Source organism: Anser cygnoides, chromosome 9 (assembly GCF_040182565.1).
Source record: "Anser cygnoides isolate HZ-2024a breed goose chromosome 9, Taihu_goose_T2T_genome, whole genome shotgun sequence".
NCBI classification, from domain to species: Eukaryota; Metazoa; Chordata; class Aves; order Anseriformes; family Anatidae; genus Anser; species Anser cygnoides.
The window spans coordinates 8833789-8846814 of NC_089881.1; positions in this window are offsets into that span (position 1 = coordinate 8833789).

A 13026-nucleotide genomic window follows, 5' to 3' on the forward strand; every position below is an offset into this window, starting at 1 on the left:
TACAGTAACTGTTGTCTGACAAAAGCCTTTTAAGAGAAATTGTTCCTATTACAGCAGTAATAAAATCAGCTTAGAAGATGAAGAGGCTGACTTTATGGGTTCATCCTTCACACCCCCCACCCCACCTTAGGTGAGATTTCCATTGTTTATCATACTTTGTAACAGATTAAAATATTCAAAATGATCAGAGGTTTTCATGCCAACAACTACAGAATCAGGCAAAATTGTCTGAAATCAGACAAGAAGGCTGAAGAAGCAGCCTTGAACAAATTGGCTTAGGGATATAACACAACACCCCAAACATACAAGATGAGAAAGCTGGAAGCAGCATTTACCTGAGGGAACATTGGTAAGTGAAACATTCATTTTTAAAATCAGACCTAGCAAATAATTCAGGAGAAGCAAGCTTTTCAGCAGCTTTTATTTATGTCCTTACTTCTTTAACACAGACTAAAACATGGCTTGAAGGCCAGTACCCCAGAGCACGAGCACTACCAGCTGAGAACAGACAGGGATCCTGTGATCCAAACTGGCCACATTCAGGGGAATGGACTCCAGAGCATCACTGGGATGTCAGGAGTTGTTTCTGGCTGAACTGTGTATTTGTACATTACTAAATGTCATTTAAATTATTGACATTCATCTTATTGGTAAATGGGCTGGGCCTCATAACACTGATTGTCATCATTGTGATACCTCTGTCATTGCCCACCAGTTTAGCTTTTCAGTAATTTCCACATGCATACTCATAGGAGGCTTATGAGCATGTTTAAAGCCCTCCCATTTCTTCATAGAGCCACTTTTGTGGCCTTCTTGTTCCAGCATTTCCACCAAAAGAAAAGCATAGATGTGTTTTTCTCACTGCTAAGGCACATTCATACAGCACCTACTACTACATGGTGGAATTTGCACCAGAGCATGCAAAATGCCTTCTGGGCAGGCGGACAGTTTTCCTGAGGCTCTAGAATAGCATAGGCAGAAGACCAAGCCCATACAGATAAAACAATCTGGAACAAAGTGCTGTCCTTGAGCCCAACCAAACCTTTAAAAGAATTAAAAGCTTATATCATGAAGAAATTAAGCATATGTTAATAGCAAAATATGTTAATGCTCAAAACTCACACTGGTTTAGTTGCTGGATTTAACAGGATTGATTTTAGTACGTACTTAAATATTTTACTGAACTTGGAATTTTACACATCTTATGTAGCATAAAAAGGTTTTAGAAATGAGGCAGGGACACACAGTAGCTACCAGTTCTGATACTTTTACCTACTGATTTGGAATTTACCAAAATAGGCTTCGGAACCCTAAATCCGCTCTGACTTCCACTGAAAATTCAACTCTTAATGAACTCAGCTGGCCAACTCACCACCTTTTCCATGACTTCCATAATCAAGAGCCTGGAAAATGAAAACATTCTAGAGATCTTCCATCTTCCTACAACTCTACAAATCTGTCTGTGGGCAGTATACAAACAAATCTAACAAAAAAGCTCATTCTTGTAACATTCTGAAACAACTACTTTGCAGCAAACTCTACAGATTAAGAACAAGTCTCAGATAACCATTCAAACCCACTGTGTCTTTACTGTAACAACTAAATTTTCTGAAAATTATCCATACTAACTGGTTTAAGCCTTTTCAACAGCCAAACTGTCATATATCTAACTATATGGGTAAATATGTGAAAATCTGTCTTCTAACCCATAAAGTAGCTCTGAGACCTTACAACAGTGACATGTAATTAACTGTACCTGTCCCATAAGTAGAACAAAAGCTTCTCAGGAGTCCACTTAAGGAGAATCTGTCCTGCAGTGAACTTTCCCACCACACCAATTCAACTCCTCCTTGTAAACAGTAGTGCTGCTGATTTCCTGTTTTGGGTACCTTAAAGCAATAGAATAAAAAGGAGCAGAATTAAAATCCATGCAAGCTTTCACTGTCACAGGTCTCAGAGGGTACAGATATTTCTCTGTAACTCTTGTGCATGGACTCCCTGGCAGCAGCAACAGCTGGTGCACTTCCCTGACCTGCTGACACTGGAACTGGCCCTACCTGATCAGGTCACTTTCGTCAGACCCTTTGCTTGTGGTTTAGGCTCTTAATTCACTGGTGTCTGTGGCTCTGTCTCAACAAGGGAGAGTACTTTTTTTTTTTTTTCTTTTTTACTAAACTCGTGATAGGAAAAAGTTAGCTAAGGAACTCCACTGATACTTAACTACTCACCCTGTCTTGTCGGCAATGTTCTCCTGGACTTCATATCCCTTTAGCCCTTCCCTGATCTGGATTTGTGGTTTGGAAGAATGTAAAATGTACGTTAGGCTGCCAACAGTGAGCAATTTCAACAGGCGCACAAAACATTCTTGTTCTGGAGCAGAGAGAAATCCCCCGGCACTCACCAGTCCTAATTCAGACAAAACTCCCTTTCACATCACTGGGAAGACAGCCAGATGAAAGGCTGAACAGTGAAATCCACTCCCAGGGTGGTTAATGTCTCAGGGGAGCTTGTCCATCACTGTTTGTGATTTCCCTGGGCTCTGGATAAGTTCCTCAATGCATTGAAACAACTGCAGTTCCGCACATCATGCAATAGCTCTTTTCATGGCAAGCCAAAAAGGAAAAGCAAGAACAGGCAACAAACTTAAGAGTACCTCACCAAAGTCCACTTGGCTACAGCCCAAGCTCCTTCCACACTCCAGAGTGCGATGAACATGCCTGTGAATGCTGGCTTCTGCTGCATTAAAAGTTAAAGAAATTGGGAGTGATGCCCAATTAGCCATTATAAGTCCGGTCAGGGTACTGAACTATCACACTTACGGATTCACAAATAACATAATACACCCTCACTCTAGTCACGTTCTGTGAACTACCACGGCCACACTTAAAGAGTTTGGTTGTGTTCAATGAGAACTATCACGGCTAGGTTCAATGCAATCTAGTGCAATGTATTACAGCAACAGGTACACAGGTTCTTTGGATTGCCAGTGATAAATTCACTGTCTGCAAAGCACATTCAAATACCAAAAGTATGAGTAACACTGCCTGGCTATAAATGCATTAAAAGGTATAAAGCAACACTGTGGAGATTTCTAAGTTTCCCAGGGGGGCACTTGGCATAACCAAGTGGTCAAATCTTACCCCATGGCATCCCAAGGCGGGTGGGGGGGTGGAAGAGAGGCTCAGCCCATTAACTGATCCCGGAAGTCAGAAGGTATCCTTCATGATGGCATCTTCCCTAACATCCCCTCTCTCTTAAGCCAATTTATATTATTTTCTATCTTTTGGGTGGAGCTTGAGTGACTGTAGTCAGGCATATCTTGGTTACAATTAGTAAAAGTTTTCTCACTTTCGTTTAGAGGGGTGGTCAACACCTTGGGGATGGGTAGTTTTTGGGATGGAGGTGTGTTTTGGTATTATAATGATATTATAATGAGCAGAGGTTCAGTAGAGTACAGCGTTTTGTCAAAAACATGACAGGTCATTGGCTCGGGGTAGCAAATGTGCAGCTTATTGGTCTCGGTGTGCACAAGAACAGTCGAGTCCCCATCTTGTCACAGAGCCTAGCTGCGGTGTCTCCACTCCGCTCCACACTCCGTGCTGTTCCTCTTAGAGCCAGCACACCAAGTTCCCCCAGAGTGGTCAACATCTAAGGCTGGAGGCCTAGGGAACTTCTATGGAATGTAGCTACGCTCCACTCTATAAGCTTCTGCAATGTTGTGTACCTTTTCTTTAAAATGTGAATATAAGCTTAACTTCTAAGTCACCTCAGGCAATTATTCCACAGCTTCTAAGTTGCTATGAGCATCCAGAAAACTCCAATCTCTCTCTTCTGCTTAGATTTTTTTTTTCCATTTTTTAAAAATACGCCACCCTAATCCATTTAATATACATGTGTATGTGTATAAATATGGTTAAAGAAAACCCACATATTTATCATACCTAAAGTACAGAGGCATTCAATAACTTGCAATTCTTCCTCCAAAAATATTCAAAACCATCCTTTTCCTTTACTGATCTACAAATCAGATGTTTCAAAAATACCACCAGATTTTGACTACATACTGGTATGATCTAGCCACCTATTTTTTTTTTTATTTTTTTTTTAATATTAGCAAGTAGGTCATCAATTAGTTTTATTTTTAGATGTTAATACATGTAAGAGGCTCAGCAGATTCTCATCTACAGAAATTCCTGAAGCTTCCATGCTCCTGCTGTCAATTAGAAACATTTTCCAAATGCAGAAGGTAATTATAATTATTAATATTTTTTATTAAAACAGCTAGGTTAGAGATATTTTTGGAATGGTACAAACTACCATAGATCTGTTATATCATCTCTGATCACTCAAAATATGTGCAAAATAGGAACATCCATAATGGCAGATAACTGTGATAGAAAGGTATATAGATTAGTAAAATGAAAAGAACATTATAAATTACAGTTACAGAATGCCTGTAGATGTGTGTGCCTGTTCAACCTCAAACTACAAGGGCTTTAATTATGAGCTTAAATGAATCTAGCAGTTACACTGGGCCATTTTCATTCCTAATGACAATTCACCAATATAGCTAGAGACAAAAAGCAAGTTACCATTCCAGGTATTTTCTCACTCAAGAAGATGGCTTGTGCTCTTACATTGAGTTGCTCTGCATTGAGTTTCATTTGCAAATTTGATGGGTTCATTTACCTCTCCTATGCTTTATCTCACTCCACTACGTGAAACGCTAAAAACGAAGGAATAACAAAACATAATCTTGATATTTCCTTCCCCTTCCACCGCCAACAAAGTTCACAATGAGTTGAATGTAAGATCAAATCTTTTCCTCAAAGGTAACCACATGCAATTAGCTGTAAGAGCCTAGAATTGTGCAAAGGATTTCCACACATCTCTGAGACATCCTTTATCAAACTGGAATTCACTACTTGCTTTGCTCTGTTATCCCCACTACAAGTGTCCTCCTGCTACAATTGCTTCCCTAGCCAATGGAAATACAAACTAGTTGTGAGTTACTTACTGAGAAAAATATTACCTAAGTTAAGAAACTGCATTCCTGATATGTACTGAAAAGCTGAATACACTAAAACATCAAGTTCCTGAAGCTACTCTAAGTATTTTCAGTAAAACAAAACTATCTGAGAGGAAAGTCCAAGAGCATCAGGGAAGACCTGCTATGCTATGTGACTCTACAGAATGTGCTTTGAACTGACAGGAAAGAGTCTATTAGGCAACTTTGTTATGCTACTAGGTTCTTCTTCTCCATTTCAAAGATATCCCAAGGTGCTTTTGCAAAATCTACGCTCATCATCACAATGACACAGGTTAATCAAGACATCTCACTGTGGGAAACTTACGAGATTTTTTAAAAGTATATTCAACTGTTGATCTCTTCTTTCTTGTCTATGTTCCTCACATGTTCCACCACGACTCATCAGAACAACATTTTTTCTTGTACACATGGTTAGCAGTTTTCAGAGTTAGCTGCCAAGGAATGTTTAACCATGGAGCACACCTGAAAGATTCATGAAAAATATTACAGTTTTAACCATTTTTCTTCTCCCTCATCCAACCCCAAAGATGATAGTTTATGAATAAATTTAATATACTCCATGATGTTCTTATGGGAACACCAGTTGAAAACTGGTAATTTCAGCTAACAACTCAATTTTGGATCAGAACTTTGATTTTATTTCTCACTCTGATGAAACTTCAGAGTCCAACAGATGAGCTGATATAACCAGTTTTCCCTGAAACTGCCTTGGGGGTGAGATTTGCAGGATTTTCATTACAGGAACCTGCACTCATGGCAGCGCGAGACCCTTGAAATTAGAACTCCACCTGAAAAGCTCCACTAAGTTCCTCTCCACTAAGCAGCTTGGAGTCCGCTATAAAATTCACCAGAGAAATGAGAAGTCCACAGGGGAAGTTTTTATTCATAGAATATCTGGATTGAACCAATTGCATTGTTCTCCAACTAATGGAGTAATAGCCTTAGTAATCACAGGGAGGGCCTTTTACAATTTAAGCAGTAGAATTCTAATAGGGAAGTAGTTAGGACTATTGCCCTTCAAATATTTAGCATTTCAGTATTCTGTCACACTTACCAAGTTATTGTTTAAAGTCATTAATGGAAAACTCTACCTACCTTTCAAATTCACTTTCACTGCTAAAATCAAGTATAGATTCTAGGGTGAGAGAAGGGATTTGCACAGGTTTTATGTTTAATTACTCTAAAAGGCAAATCAGAAAACCCTGGGAGATCATTAACTCTTTTTTTTCCCCACAGAGAAACTTTTTGGTGCCCAAATACGAACCTAGGGTCCCCCTGTGATGAAGGATGCACGTGGTCAGTATTCTGACAGTGCTTCTAATGCTACTACAGTAGACGATTTAATACCTGATCTTTCACAGCTCTCCATAGAATACAAAAAAAAAAAAACATGCAAGACAATGCAGAAATTGAAAAGACTTAAAATATTCAGCATATTCATACCAAAACACATTTCCTCTCTCTCTGCTAATCAACAGTAACAACAGAGGTGAGCACATTGGCCTGGGCTGGACTACATCAATCATTGCCTTATTAGCATTTAGAAAGAAAGGATGAGGTCAAATTCAAAGAACATAAATAACAAAGGAGGAATATTATAAAAAAATAAGCAGAAGTACAGCGAGAAGCTCACAAGCCACTAGATGCAGAGCTCCTTCTTCAGGCCCAGTCCCTCAGATTCACTGAAAGGGAGCCCCTCTGACTGAGGAAGCGGCTAATGGAGCCTACTGAGCTATGTTCAGCTTTGATGAATCCCATTAAATTGAACTAAGTTCTCCCAGGAAGGGATGTGATAAACATATTTGTGCTTTGTTAAATGTAAAGTACAGTTTCATAATGGCTAAAGTACTTGGTCCATCATTCATGCATCGCAATTCTGACTCGTACAAACATGTAGAAGTCTAATAACCAACCACATGATATCAATAGCTTCTGGTTGATAAAGTCAGGGCCACCAAGCATATAAATAGTTTTAGAGAAACCATCCCCATTTCACTACAGGTGTTCCGAGGGCCAAGCTCTCCACCCCATTATGTGAGTATTACTGCATTTGACTTCAACAGCTACAGACAATATAAAATTAATGGCACTGCAAGATCCAGGGAATCACTTGGGCTCCTCTCAGAGAAGCATTTGGTTCTGATACTAATTTGCTTATACGATGGTAAAGCTTTTGAAGTGAATCAAAATGCCATCAGATTCTTACCTGCACAAATTAAAAAGCTCACAGATTCTTAGATACGCAGTCTTCCTGTTTTACTTTCTTTAAATAAGAGGTTTAAGGCAGTACTTGGAAAACTTGAGGTCCGGTGCTAGAGGTCCCATACCTACATTACTGTGTGACAGGCACTAACAGACCCTGCTCTTGTTGTAACCCTATTTCTGCTGTGAATTCATACAGGTTAATCTGAGGTCACTGCCACATATGTCCGACTATTTTCTGAAGATTTTCCTGTAAAAGTTATTGACACTTACTTTATGGGTTAAGAAAGTACAGGAGGTCCTTCAAGGACATAGCATTAAAATCTCTCCTAATCACCTCACAGCAAGTGTGCCCAGAATAATGAAACACTTAAAACTTTCCTTAAAAAAAAGGCCAAAAGAAAGAAAACATTCTGAAGGGCAGCTTCTAACAAAATATGAGAATGAACTAGGTCCTCATACGCGTTTTTACCACCCTCATTATAAGACAGCAATCAAATCCTCTGCCATCATGCAGCATAATTACAACACAACAGCCAATGCTTATTTTGTCACAGGAGAACATGCAGACAATTCTCTAGTAGCAGGCATACAGAGCCATAAATTAATGCCACAAATTAAAATCAAAAATCAAAATGAGAGTATTTAGAGAATTCAAGCAACTGCTCTGAAGGAATCAAATCCTCGCCTAGCCTTCTTAAGTATCCCAAGCTATAAGCCTTAGTTTTTGTTGTTGTTGTTTTTAATTAAAAAAAAAAAAAAAAGCTACATTGCAGCAGCCAGGAAGCCCTCTACAAGCAAAACCAAACGGAGAAATGAGTTCTGTAGACAACTGATCTCCACCGAACGTGCAACGACCAAGATGGATAGTCAGTGCCAGTTTCATTCTTTTATCTCACAAACAAACGAAATGGGCTCAGCCAGAAACTGGACGTTAACTATAAGCTAGCCATTGCCGAGCCAAACAGAGGCTACTATGACATGATGCACGAAGCATATGACTCTGCCTCTGCAGATGCTCACATTTGACATCTATGGACCTTAAGTAGAAAGAAACACATATGCAAGCTTTACAAAGCCACTCTAAGAGGCCTCGTAAGAAAGAGCTTTGTTCCAACAAATCTTCCTGAGATACTGGAAATAAACTTACTTGAAACATTAATTTTTAGGAAAAAACAGAGACAGTTGCAGACAGTCATATTCAACAACTTCCACCCTTGGCTTAACAGCGAGACTGCTAGGGTTTACTGAAGCCCTAGTGTTACTGAAGCTCAGAGACAAGAGACGTAGAATCGCCAACTCTGCAGTTGTGTAATTACCATTATTCTGGAGAAAAACGAGATAGTTTTTGCTGGGCAAGCCACTGGTTTAAATCTTTTGATAAAAACTGTGTTTTGCTTGTACAATGCATCTTAGTTCAGATGTTTGTGTCAAGGAAAAAAAAACACAGCTTGTTTTTAGATAATATGTAAGTTTACTAAAGAGCTATTTGAAAAAACTGATTTTTACTTGTAAAGTAGTATGGGAAAAATACATCAGTGAATGAAAACAGGAAAAGTATGGAATTCCATTATGACACTTTTACAGTCATTCAAACTACAGCTGCACTGATTAATATTTATGATCAGATTATCTTTCCCCTCCAAAACAGTATATTTCATAATAACTCCAGAAGACAGTATGCAGATACCATATGCTCCTGTGAACATCTGCAGCCCACAGCCATCTATGTCAGAAGCACAGAACGTCAGTATGAGATTGCCCAGGAGTTTCCATCTGATCTGTTGCCTGAGGGACTGAAAGAGCAATAATAATAAAGGAAACTGTGAGTGTTGTTTAATGTTTTCCAATGGATCATGCACATTAGAAACAGTAATTAATGATTCAGTTTATAATGCTTCAGGGAATTACTGTCCAACAAAATAATGTAAGTAATTTAAATTTGCAATAAAGTTTAAGTGTGCAGGCATTTCATGGCAGCATACAGCACTGATTTGCCAGCGGAAAAAAAAGGAAAAAAAAGTTATTACAGCCACAGCCAGATAATCCATAGAAAAAGCCATATCAACCCTTTAAGTGATTTGATTATACTCTCTTACCATGCAACAGTCCTCAAAGGCATATTCAAAACCAAATACACCTCACTAAAAGACCACAGGAGCAAAAATGCAGCACAGAATTACAAATAATTTTTTCCTCTTTTAAGATGTAATATTTTGGAGGAGAGGACTGCAATATCTCCTGATACTTACAATTATTTACCATTTTCATTATTTTATTTTTAAAAATGTCCTGCATCACTTAAACCATGGCACTATAAGATGTTAAAAATCAGATCTATGAAATAACAAACTTCCTATGGCCACTTCCTATAAAGGCAAGAATACTTTAGAGCTGCAAGGGAAAAAAAAAAAAAGTACCTGTCTGCAGTCCTGTAAGTCTTAATCTTTCCCTCCTAGAAATGCTTGCACAGATAATATTCTACAGCATGCCTTGCAAATCAATACATCTGGGCTTCCTCAAAGCCAGAGAATAAACGAACTCTGGAAGAAAAGACCTTAGATAGACCTTCTCTACCAAGGCAGAACTAACTCAGTTTTCTTCAAGTCACAGTATCTGCCAGCTATTAAGTTGAAGAGAGGTCAAATGCAGGTACCAGCCCTTCCTCAGACGTGGTCTTTGCCTTAGCAGGTCAAACACTCCCTCATGGATTGCACTTTTACTGATAGGAAGCACCCAGAGATTTCAGATCGTGCCAGGGCTTTGCTCTCTGGTAGTGAATTCCCAAGCCCCATCTTCCGGAGCGTTCAGTCTCCCGAGACACAGGCCCACGGCGTGCTGTGCTCTCAGGTAAGGCGGGTAAAGCCTGCATTCAGAAAAGATGTCCTCTTTGTAAGCAGGAGGAAGACTCTGCCTGTTAAGATACTAACGTTACAGGGATTGTTCATCTATTTTACACCACGGAAACTCAGCCATATGTAAGTAGAACATAACTACTATTGCCTACAATAGCCACCAATGGGCAGGAGATGAAGAATATAACATAACATTTTGCAGGAAGGACACAAGGGTTCGTGAGAGGTTGGTTACTATGGAAACACCCAAGTATGGTCAAGAGGGCATTAGGGCTTCTCCCTCCCGAAAGCTGGCCCAGCCGAGGTGCATTTACACTGATACACGCAGTATGGGTAACAAACAGGAGGAGCTGGAGGCCACCGTGCTAGCAGGAAACTATAGTGTAGTTGCCAACACGGAAACCTGGTGGGATGATTCCCATGACTGGGGTGTGGCTGTTGATGGCTACAAATTGTTATTAGGAGACAGATTTTCACTCAGAGGGTGGTGAGGCACTGGCACAGGTTGCCCAGAGAGGTTGTGGATGCCCCATCCCTGGAGGCACTCAAGGCCAGGCTGGATGCGGCTCTGGGCAGCCTGCTCCTGTGGTTGACAACCCTGCCCAGAGCAGGGAGGTTGAAACGAAATGATCTTTAAGGTCCTTTTCAACCCAGGCCATTCTATGATTCTATGAATATTTTAACTATAATGGCACAAGGATATTTAGTCAATCAAGAAGTGTCTTGTATTAGTGTGAGACAGCACCAACACAAGGCTAACCTTATTACAGCTGTGTTAAATGATCCTTAGGGGCTCAGTTCTTGTTTTAAAAAGTGTCTACTAATAGGGAGGGGGATTTGCTTCTCCTTCACTCTGGAGAAGGCAGCACTCCTCACTTCTTGGAGACCCCTATTTTAGTACGCAGAGGAAGTGTCTATTGGTGCTATCCTGTACGTTTAGTACCTTCTTCCTGAACTTGGATTAGCAAACCAGAGTGCAATTACTTGCCATGAATGCAACAAATTGACAGTTTAACTTTTCTGCCCCACATGTGCCTTGCTCTGCCTAGAAATCTGATGTTTTGATACACTCACAAACCACTGCAGAGGATCTTTTTTCTTTCTTGTGTGGATGAACAATCGTGAACATCCATCACAAAATTAAATAGTATGGGAGCTAATCAGGCATTACGATCATTCAGACAGTAGCAATTCATGTTTGTTTCATAAAAATCTATGCTTTATAAAGTATGTATATTTTTGTGCTTTATGTCTGCAACCAATATGCACATGAATTATTGATGTGCTATAAAATGAGCATATTTTTTGGGGGTGAAATGAACTACCTAAGGCATTTTCATATAAATGACTGCAATTTAACTTTCAAAAACATTTCATTTTTCAACACACCACTCACTTCAAATTGAAGTCTACATCGGATTTGGCCAAGCATGTCACAAGAAACTTCACACTTATAAAAGATTAACCCATGAGGATCCAGCATGCCATAAATATAAAAGCAGCCAGGCACACCAGGCAGATAACGCTCGCCCTCCTTAATTTTTAACAAGTTTTTACATGAATAGCTCCAGAAAAGTCAAGCCAATTCCTGTAACAGTTGGATGGTCTGTTTAGCACATGTGTACATCACTGCTCTTCCATACCACTGCTCTAAGCTGAGCACTTACAAAACAGTCCACACACAATGTCCATACACATTGCCCATGTGCTGTTAGTTACATGAAAGCAAGGGTGGCTTTAAACTGGGCTGAGGAGAGCAATTCCTCTAACTGTACTGCTGCTCCCAGCACCAAACAGTTTATCTTGATTTGGAAGAAAGTAGTAGAATAACCTTACGTTCCTAAGAGACTGCCTTAGGTGACACATTCTTCCACCATTAATTGTCTCCATCCTGGTTCAGCAATACTCTGTTTCTTAAAGGAAGGGGAAGCCAATTTACTGTTTTTTTCTTTTCTCAAGAAAAATAATAATAATAATAATAATAAAAAGGACATCGACATTGTTAAAGACTATTGTATATGTATTATGAAGAGTCATGTTTGATACTAGGTAAATTAATTTCTTCAGCTGAAGGTTGGAGTGGGTATCTGATGAAATAGCGTCACAAACCACTTTCAAGAAAGACAGCACAACAGAAAAGAAGCCTCAATAAATAATTATGGATTTGTCTACGAAGAAGTACTGAAAATAGATGAAACCAAAAAATAGATGAATGCAAAATTCACACGGTAACCCTGCAGGTGAATGCTGTAATTCAGGGTTAAAATGAATCAAACCTAAAGGAGAATTGTATCTGTAATAGCAGAAGCTGGGCTCTCCAATCTTAGAGGTTCTTGCCTCTTACTCCAAACCAAATGCAGGGCACTACATGTGAGCCAGCATCTGTTCAAGAGGTCTATCCAACTCAACTAATTCACTTGAAGCTAATTCCAGCAAGAGGCTCCTCCCATCATCAGCAAACTGTAATGGTGAATTGTCACAGAGTCTGGAGCTGGACATATCTGACAATCATTTTGAACTAGCAATCTCATTTTCTTAGATGCCTATGGGAAATCACAGCCTATTTCTTTGGGAAATAATTCACTTCGACATGGATTAGACAATGTGCACTATAAGATTAATTAGAAACAACAGCTCCAATCATCTGGTACATGCCAAGCCTTAACACGCTTCTCCCTGTATGAGTCAGACATTCAAATCCTCCCAATAAGCCATTCAGATAATAGTTGCTCCTTACACAATCAGCAATTTCCAATGTATTTACAGATATAAGGGGCCCAAATTACCTTGAATGCTTTCCTGAATTTAAAACTGAAACTGTAAAAACATGGCCTCACACAGCTGCTGCTTCTTTTCACTCTTAGTCCCTGCTGAGCTTCTTTGAACTGCATAAGGGCTTTAGCCATACATCCTTTAACA